Genomic DNA, 10,853 nt, shown 5'->3' with positions numbered 1-10,853 from the left:
AAAAGAGTAGGGAAGAAGAAGACAAACACACAAGAGTTTTTATACTGGTTTGGCAACAACCCATGCCTACATCCAGTCTCCAAGCGACCTGCGGTCCTTGAGATTTCTTTTCAACCTCGTAAAAATCCTTTTACAAGCAAAGATCCACAAGGGATGTACCCTCCCTTGTTCTATTTGAACAACCTAGTGGATGTACCCTCCACTAGAACTGATCCACAAGAGATGTACCCTCTCTTGTTCTCAGTCAACAACCCAAGTAGATGTACCCTCTACTTGTACCACAAAGGATGTACCCTCCAATGTGTTAAGACAAAGTTCTCAGGCGGTTAAACCTTTGAAACTTTGTGAAGGGGGATACAAAAGAATTCTCAGGCGGTTAGTCCTTTGAAATCTTTTGTATATGGGAAAGGGAAGAATCAAAAGAATTCTCAGACTGTGTCGTTTTGAATTCTTTGACAAGAGAGAAGGGAGACACAAAAGAATTCAAGCAGTTAGTCCTTTGTTCTTTTGGAAAAGGGAGAAGAGAGACACAAAAAGAATTCAGGCGGTTAGTCCTTGGCGAATTCTTTTTGGCAAAGGGAGAAGGGAATGAAAAAGATGAATAACACAAGTTTTCAAGGTTTGGAAAACCAGAAAACTTTGGAAAGTTTTTGGCAAAAGGAAGAAGAAGAAGTTCAAAGAGACTTAGAAATCAATTGGCAAAAGTTTGTTGTCTAAAGAATGAATTGGAAAGATACATCTTGAAATGCATAACAAAGCCTTGCTTTTATAGACTCTTCATGTCTGGTCAAGAGAACCATTAGAAGAGTTATGACCTTTAGAAAAACTTAAAACCAATTTGAAAAAGTCAAAAACTATCACTGGTAATCGATTACCAAATCAGTGTAATCGATTACACAAAGCTTTTTGGTGAAAGGATGTGACTTTTCACATTTGAATTTGAATTTCAACGTTCAAACACACTGGTAATCGATTACCAAAACATTGTAATCGATTACAACATTTTGAAATCAATTGGAACGTTGTAAATTTAGTTGAAAGCTTTTTGAAAACCATTTTGCTACTGGTAATCGATTACAATAATCTGGTAATCGATTACTAGAGAGTAAAAACTCATTGGTAAAAGGTTTTGAGAAAAATTCATGTGCTACTCGGTTTTTGAAAAAAACTTTTTAATACTTATCTTGATTGAGTCTTCTCTTGATTCTTGAATCTTGAGTCTTGAATCTTGATATTGATTCTTGGAACTTGAATCTTGAATCTTGAAACTTGATTCTTGATTCTTGAATTCAACTTTTCTCTTGATCCTTGAAGTGTACTTGATTCAATCTTGAACTCATTCTTTGATTCTTGAGATCATCATCTTTGTTATCATGAATTGTTCTTGACTTTTAAGCTTTTTGTCATCATCTTTGTTATCATCAAAACTCTTTGAATCAATCTTGATTCATCATGAAGCTTGCTTCTACAACTAACTGGAGTATTTATGGTACTAAAACACATTGAGCCATTAATAGGAACCTAGAATGTGTTACACATTGAGTTACCTCACCTAAGGATCTCTTTTGAATTAGGCTTTCTAAGAGGTAGTTTTGGAGAGCAACATTGTGAAACAAACATCGTCTCATTCTAAGTACCCAAAACAGATGTAGTATACTTTAAAATGAAGATCATGATTTTGTCCAAATTGGAGTTACAGCTAGAAAACTGTGTGCATTGAAAGTTTGTGATTTTAAGGAATTCTTGAATATAGTTTTCTATGCTGGTTCAGCTACAAAACTCAAACCATTTGGAACCTTAAAAAAGATTGAGTGTATTAATATGATTAATTTGCTTTGGTTTGACTCATTTCATCACGTGGTTTGGATATGGCATACATTAGAAGTTTGCAAAATGCAAGTTTCTAGAAAAGGGTTTTTCTTCCAAATTCATCGTACAAGGCTCAAACTTTTGGGAAAACTCGAAACAGATTTAGAAGGTATCAAAAAAAATTGTGGGCTTTGGTTTCACTTGAAAATCTCATGATTTGAAAATAGCGTCCATTTCAAGTTTCAGGTATAAAACGACTTAGAAAATAACTAGTTTTTAAAGATGAATTTGAAATCCATGGGAAGAAACTTTGTAAATCCGCAAAAAAGATTTCATATACCTAAAAGGATTGTAGAAACTGGTCTCAAGTCGAAGTTCATCCCGGATCAAAATCTAGGCTTTTTGGATCACAAAATAAACTAGTTTTGGGTCAAAATGAAGTTAGGGATCCGAAGAGCTATATAAGTTCGATGGCTATGCAATTTTGAGGACAATTAGACTTTGAGAAAAGGTTTTGTCCCAAAACTCGTCTTATGCAGAGAGCTATGTAGTGTCAAAGTAGGCCTTTTTACCATTTTATGTCATTTCTAAGATACCTAGAATGCATAGTCTTGGCTCTTATCATCTTGTGTTGGTTTTGCTAGCTAACATCCACTAATTGGAGTATGGTATGGTACTAAAACACATTGAGCTAGTAATAGGAACCTAGAATATGCTACTATTATGATTTAAATATGATTTCTAGTTTTCTTTTACTATTATGAACTAGGACATGAAAGAAAAGAAATCAACCACACATGAAATTGTAGACTAAGTGATTGACAAGCAAAATAGCACATATGAAACTAGGATACAAATAGGGATGGTTTCAATTTGAGAGAGTTTTACCTTTGAAACCCAGTCCAAGCCTCAATGACAAGCAAAGAAAATAAAGGTCTCTACAGGAATGAAGAGCATAAACAAAGAAGTTAAAAGAATACCATGATTATCTAAAAGCCAGAAGTGCAAAGTCAGAGAACTTGAACCAAATACCTAAATTATGAACAAAAAAACCCTAACATTTCAACATAAAAATGCAATTTCTTCATGAGAATAACACAAAAAAATTGAACCAAATAGCAATGTATTGTATACCGCTTGCAAGATTTCAGAGTTTGCCACAAACGAGGGAAACCAAACAGCAACGAGGTGCGAGATTGATAGAATGAGGGAAACAACAACATGGTGTGTAGTCACAAAATGAAGAGGCCACGTTGGAGAAACAGTGATGCACACAAGGGTTTATGGAAGAAACAGAGAGCTCACAAGGGTTTATGGGAGAAAGGGTTTTAGCAGAGACAATTCCAATCTCATTCAACAACAGTCGGGACGGAGAGAGGGTTTGGGGGCAGTGGCAAAGCGAGTTCAGTGAGTTGCAAAGAAGACACAAAGGAAAGGGTTTGGAGCTCGATGAGAACGAAAAAAGGAAGCAAATGGAATGAGTGCCAAAGAGAAAGTGAAACATTTCGTAAAGATACTACATCATTGATTAGCAAAAATGTTGCACTTATGTAAAGATACCGTAGCGTGTTTTCTAAAAACTTTGTAGCCTTTTATAATTTGTTATTTTTTTTATAAAATCATATACAATGCTTTTGGGGAAAAGCATTGTATATATGTTCCAAGTCAATATATACAACGATTTTTCATTAAGCGTAGTATAGTAGGCGCTATAAATTGAAAAATCTAGTATAGTGATGACATTAATGTATAAATTATTTGGTCGTTAGAATGACTATTCTAAGATAGAAAATGGAATTAGACATTGCAGACTATCATTGATCTTATTGTCTCTTTCCCTGGTTTGCCACATATAAATACAAAATTCAATACTGATGTTGGATTTACTTTACTTGAAAAGAGATTTTAGTATTTATCTATTTCACTTCACTCAAATAATAAATATTGGGTGCTTCTATTAGTGCCCACATTATTCCGACTAGGTATTGAAATAATGTTTTATGTTAACGCTACAATATTTGAAAATTGAAGATTTAGAGCATCAAGATAAGAAAGTCATCAATGGTGGAGATTAAAGATGAAGGTTATCAATGGTAGAGAACAAAGACCAAAGCCATTGACAGTGAAGATTTAGGAGAAGTTGGTAATGGTTATGGATAGTTAGGAATCTTTGTTTATAAATATTAGACTTGTACTCAGTAATAAAGGTTGAAACTTGTAAACACCCACATATCATCTTGTCCATGGTCACGATGCTTAGTGATAGAAAGGTCACTACAATGTTCCCAGCCATTTCAATATTTTACTATATTCATAGAGTACCTTTATGGCTTTCTTTTATATTTGTTGCACTTTTCTCTAAACTTTCATTTTCTTCCAATCTCAAAACTCATTACTCTTTTAATTTTCTACACCTTTAAATTTGTGCACTTTACTTTTGCAATATTTTATTTTCTGTTTATTTTTATGATTAATCTGCATTTTACTTTCTACTACATTCTTTTAATTTTCTCTCATGATAAAAATTTAACACACTAGCTCACGATAAAGGACCTATCGAGGAGGATAAAAAACCTCCAAAGGAAGTACCTATCCTTTTCCTCAAATACGTATGGAATTATGTTTGTTCACGAAAACCAACGCAAAATTAAACCAACAAAATGGGGTATCAAGTATGGGAGCCCTAAAAGTGGAAAGCGTGTGTTAGGTTTTTAGTTATGGCCTTCAATTACTGGTCAACATATTTGCATTATTGATGGTTGTAGAAACTGCGGTTGTGGTGGGACATCAAAAAATAGTTTAAAAACACAGGAGTCACCATCATAGCTTATTTAGAGGAAAACTACAATAAAAACCTTTTGAAAAGAAAATGGTCTTTGGAACCAGATTTTGAGTTCAGGAGTCGATTACGCATAGGGAAGATGTTAGCATCTTACAACACCCATCATAAAGATGATTACCTCTAATTAATCAAGCAAATCATTTTTAATTTTTAAAATCTTTATCTCACCCTAAAATAAAAGAAAGAAAGAAAATAAAAAAAATATATGACCAACATTTATTTTATAGAAGAAGTCTACGAGGGAGTTAAGGATTTAATTTTAACAAACAAAATGAACAAGGGTTCATATTATTTTAAAACAAAACTCTAAAACTATCTACCCTTTTTATTTAAACACACACAAAAAGAGAGAAAGTAACTATTAAGAAATTTAATGAAAGGAAAAAAAAAGGCATTTATTAAAACTAAGAAGAACATAGAGATTTTAGAAGGAAAATTTCTATTAGAAGTGATGTGATGTGAAGCAAGAATCTTCTGAGTGGACTACAATTAATTAGTTAAGCCTTTGGGAATGCTTTGGCATGAGAGATACCCAATTCATGATATATTGAAGGTTAAATGTCACTTTTGGTCTATTATGTTTTAGTGTTGTTTCACTTTGGTACATTGAGTTTTAAAAGTTTCATTATTGTCCTTTATGTTTTTGAAAGTTTTATTTTGAACCTTAATGTTTTTGAAAGTTTCATTTTGGTACATTAAGTTTTAAAAGTTTCATTATGACCCTTTATGTTTTAAAAGTTTCATTTTGATCATTTATGTTTTTAAAAGTTTCATTTTGATCATTTCTTTTGATTTTGTTACCAAACATTAGTATTCTATTAAATTTTAAAATAATTAATTTAAAATATTGGCGACTAAAGCTACCACTATCTTTAAAATGCATTCTACCACACCTACTTTTCCAACCTCTGTCATCTTCTGCAAACTCCATAACCACCACAACAAAACACTAGAACCACTGCCCCTTTAGATTTGCAATCTTCGCAGCACTACATCCATCATCAACAAATAACTTAGATCCGTAACCTCCATCCACCAAATGACACTAGTGTGCCGCCCCATAGCCACATTGGTACCCAACACCAACATAGATAAAAAACATTGGGTCTTGACGGTGATGAAAAGCTTTATATCTGATGTCACAATAATGATTTTGGGTCTTGCTTTAGTTTTTAGCGCCATTATTTTAAATTAATCATTTTCAAATTTAAAAATGAACAAAACACTAACATTTTCTAATTCATGGAAATTAGAATAAATGACTAAAATGAAACTTTCAAAAGCATAAAAGATCAAAATGAAACTTTTAAAACTTAATGTACCAAATTAAAATAACACTAAAACATAATGGACTAAAAGTGACATTTAGCCTATAGTAAATTAGTGTCAGGTCAAGAACAAAAATTGTACAACAACACATCTCACAAAAAAATAAATAAAAAGAAAAAAGTTCAAACAACAGTACATACATTCAATCATCACTTGTAGTGCCAAAGAGTTCTCCTTTTATTGTTGGACAAAAAGTACCGAAAAACATTAGCTAAAATAATTCTTATAGCACTATTTGCAAACACATTTTTTAATTAAATAACAATAACAAAGGGAGCGGAGAACAACAAAAGAAAATAATCAAAATCCATACTTAGCAACTTATGAGACCGATTCAAGGTTCAAATTCATTTAGAGATCATATTGAACAAGAAAAGTATGACCTTGTTGTATTAGAACAACAATCTTTGCTATTGTTTACCATTGAATTGGTTGCACATTTGCATATTAATATATATACACATTTCAAAACAACACATTGTCAAACATGTGTAAACAACCTTTGAATTCATGAACCAAAAATCAGTTTTTCTATCATTACATTAACAAATCAAGTAAAAACAAAAAAATAGTGTATAATCAAATGCATTTATCATTTAAAACAGTGGGACCAACTCCATCAGCATCAAAATTATACAAACCAAGTCACATTTGATTTATGTATTGAGAAAACACACAAAAAGGGATATTTAACGTAGTGCATTATATGAATGAATATTAATTGATAAATGCATAAAGATATGAAGGTATTGGTCTAATCATTCCATCATACAACTTGAGGGAAAAAGTTTCAGCCCATAAACATCATCAATCGCAACAATCTAACTGTACAATAGGAACCAGGGGTCTACAAAAAGTCGAAGTTGATATGGAAAGGTCCAATGCCACAAGGAAGAGTTACCCTCCTAAGCACCCGAAGGACTTTGTGTGAGGGGAAAATGGGAAAAATACAGAGTTAGTTATTAAGAATATACCTTATCCTGTAGACAGAATAAATCTGTTATTATTCTTATGCAATTTTGTTAGTAATTGTTGGTAGCTTGTTGGGTAGTAGCTTTGGCCTATATGCTGGCTATATGTAGTGGCTCTCATCTGGTATGAAAGGGTATGAACAAAATAACAAAACTCTTTCCTTCTCTAATATTCTGGAGGCCCTTAGTCCTCAAATTCTAAGATCCCTCTTCTTATCCCCAACATCTTGGTGCTTTCATTGAGCTTCCATGGCGGAATCCACACGTTCTAAGTCTAACAAAATTGAAGAAGTCATTGCCAAACTTACCTCCACCCAAATCCAGCTCACTGCAACCCAGAATTCCATGTCCACAAAACTGACGATTTGCTTCAAAAAAATGGCTTAGTTAGAGACCAACCAACACTCACTGGTTTCCTCCGGCACGACTCCCCAAGCGGCCACACAATCTTCAACCCAACATCGCATGAAGCTGGAGGTTTTGCGATTCAATGGCTTGGATCCTATGGGTCGGATCTTCAAGATAACCTAGTTCTTCCAGTATCACTACACCCTATAACATGATCATCTCACTATAGCCTCCTTCTACATGGAAGGACCAACGTTAGCTTGGTTCTAATGGATGACAAGGAATGGACAACTCACCTCATGGACTGGTTTACTTTAGGCATTGGAAGCCCACTTTGTCGACTTACGAGGACCCCACTGGCACTCTCTTCAAACTAACACAATGCAGTTCAGCCAATGATTACTTATCGAAGTTTGAATCCTTAGCCAATCAAATCATCAACTTACCAACACCTTTCTTGCTGAGTTACTTCGTCTCTGGCTTGGCTCCAAAGCAACCATTAACGTTAATACAAGCATTAACTCTGGCTAAATTGTAGGAAGAGAAGTTCAATGATTCATAGTGAACAACACGCAACAAGCCCAGTGTCAGTATGATAGGTTCTCTATCACCACAACTTCCACAATCCACCCCTCCTCACCTCTGCTTCCAACCCCGACCAAACATCCTCCAATTCCTTTTAAATGATTATTGCCGGAGAAGATAACCACTCGATGTGAGAAGGGACTATGCTTCAAGTGCGACAAGAAATTCACAAGGGACCACAAATGCTCTCCCGAACTTTTCTTGTTGATTGCGGATGACGATGAGGTGCCACTGGATGATCTCTTGGACTCGATGTGCCCTGACCCGATGGAGACAGACGAACCAATTCAGGCCCAAATAAGCCTACATGCCCTTTTGGGCCATGTTGCCCTTGAAACTCTACGCTTAGTGGTCCAAGTCTCAAATCAGCGAGTGCTAATACTAAGTGATGGGGGTAGCACCCACAACTTCATCCTAGAATGCTTGATTTGAATGTTGGGCCTCACTACACAACCCACGAACCCTTTACGCGTCACAGATGATAACGACAACGAGCTTGAATACCGGCAGCTCTACAACAATGTTGCCATTCTTATACAAGGCTGAGCTTTCTTCGTTGATTTCCATGTCCTACCACTGCGTGGAGCTAACCTGGTATTAGGCGTACAATGGCTAAAGTCTCTCGGCCCTATCCTCATGGATTATAATGACCTGACGATGAAGTTCTTGCATGCTGACATAGTTGTGGAATTACGGGGAGACCGCAAAAATGGCTTCAATGCGATCAACACCCATTAGCTCAAGCGCTTAGTGAAATTCGATGCAGCGAGTGAATTATATCACATACGCTTAAAGACTCCTTCAAACCAAATCCAAACCTCCTTCCACCATTTTTCGACAGTCGATAAGGATCACCAAACGATATGCCAACTTATTTCAACCACCCATGACCTTACCACCACTTAGAACCACTAATCACACCATCACTCTACTTCCCAACATCCGGCCCAGTAAATGTCAAACCTTATCGTTATCCTTACTTTCAAGGATTATCGTGCATTGAACGCAATCACTATCAAGGATCACTTTCAAATTTCAAATGTGGATGAACTACTGGACGAGCTAGGAGGAGAGCAGTGGTTCATAAAGCTCGATCTGCTACAAGGATACCATCAAAATCTGATGAGGAATGAGGACATGAGCAAAACTGCGTTCAAAACACACCATGGACATTACGAGTTTTGAGTGATGCCCTTTGGGTTGTGTAATGCTTCCTCGACTTTTCAAGCCACGATGAATGAGATTTTTAAACCGTTCCCGCATAAATTCATTATTTTTTTCTTCGATAATATCTTAATTTATAGTAAACCCTTCAACAATCGTCTGTTGCATTTGGAACGTGCTTTTCAGGTTTTGCAGGTTGGCCAATTTTGCCTTAAATTGTCCAAGTCCAGCTTTGCTTAGAATCAGATCGAGTATTTGGGCCACCTGGTGTCAGAGAAAGGTGTGGAACCAGTTCCAGAGAAGGTGCAGGCCATCTAACAATGGCCCCATCCATGTTCTTTTAGAACCTTACATGGATTCTTGGGATTAATTGGATTCTATCATCGATTTATTAAGAGCCTTACGTGTAGTGTCATTTATAGAACATCAAATGAATATGTAGTATGAGACATTCTTTATACGATAATTGTGCAATAAAAGGAAATACATGTAATTAAAAAGGATTACCAATTTGAAGTTTTCCTTCTATGAAGAGTTTAGTACCCAAAAACAATCAAAGTTGTTCTTTTAGGACAAAAAAATACAAGAAGTTTTTCTCCTCCCAATTCTCTTTCCCCTTTTACAGAAGAACCTTTCCCCTCAGTCCTAGGAAGAAAAATCTATCCCCTTTATTCCTCTTCTTTTGATAATATATAGAGGAAGAGAAAAGGCTCCATCAAAGAATTATGCACGTCATTGTCCAATGGTCCCAATGAGCATGCCAATCCTTCTCTTTATTTTAGAAAAAGGAGATGATTGACTTCCCTTTTGATCTTCCTTCTTCAGCTAGCACTTCTCATTTTTGTATGTAGTCAGTGGCCTATGAGGTAGAGCACATGACTTTGTAGAGCTTGTGCAACATGAAGAGATGGCGCGACAATGCTCTTTGTGCAAGATGAAGTGTGGTTGCATGGATGACGTGTGTGGGAGCCTATAATACACGATGGATTTAGTACAGTAGTGGGAATGCCTCAAATGAAACAGAGGGAGGCGATGTGATTGCTAGGTTTTTTGTCTTAAATGAATATGAATTGGGTTCAAAACTGGTTTGGACTATGGGTGTGGGTTAATGAGCCAATAACTTGACAATTAGAAATTTATTAAGTAAAACTTTTTTTTATCTTCTCTTATTTCTTTTTTTTTTTATGAAATAGTAAGTAACCTAGATAGAATTGGGTGTTGACAATGGCCAATAGAATGAATAGATGGTTGACAGTAATCGTCCTAGTTAAAAACATGTTTAAAAATTGCTTTGCATAAATTTAAATATTTTGAATTTAAATATTTGAACATGAAACAATGGAAGTAATGGCCTGAAGCAATTGAAAAAGAAAAAAAATTGACCTCGATGATTCAAAATCTAGGTCTCCATGTTTCGAAGGAAGGTAAGTAGGCTTCAAATAAAGTAAAAGATTCAAATATATGGACGTTGGAGTGTATTTCGATTATTAGCATTTGACCATGCATTTAAAGGTATGTTCTTCACTAACTTCATGTGTCATTGAATCGTTGATGTAGACTTGGATTAGAAAATGAATGAACACACTTAAAGGAAAGAAACCATTGTCAAAAGCTTTGCTTTGTAATTAAGGTGTATGGTATATGAAGTTAGTGATGAATGTACCTTAAAACATAGTGTCACATGAAGGAAAACACAAAATATTGTATAATAATGATGAAAACATAATATTATATAATAAATATATGATGTAGATAGTTTAAAATTAGGGTTTAAAGAATAATAAAGATAAGATGAAAATAAGATT

Source organism: Glycine soja, chromosome 14 (assembly GCF_004193775.1).
Source record: "Glycine soja cultivar W05 chromosome 14, ASM419377v2, whole genome shotgun sequence".
Classification (NCBI taxonomy): Eukaryota; Viridiplantae; Streptophyta; class Magnoliopsida; order Fabales; family Fabaceae; genus Glycine; species Glycine soja.
The sequence above is the reverse complement of the archived record's forward strand: the minus strand, read 5'-3'. Positions refer to the sequence as shown.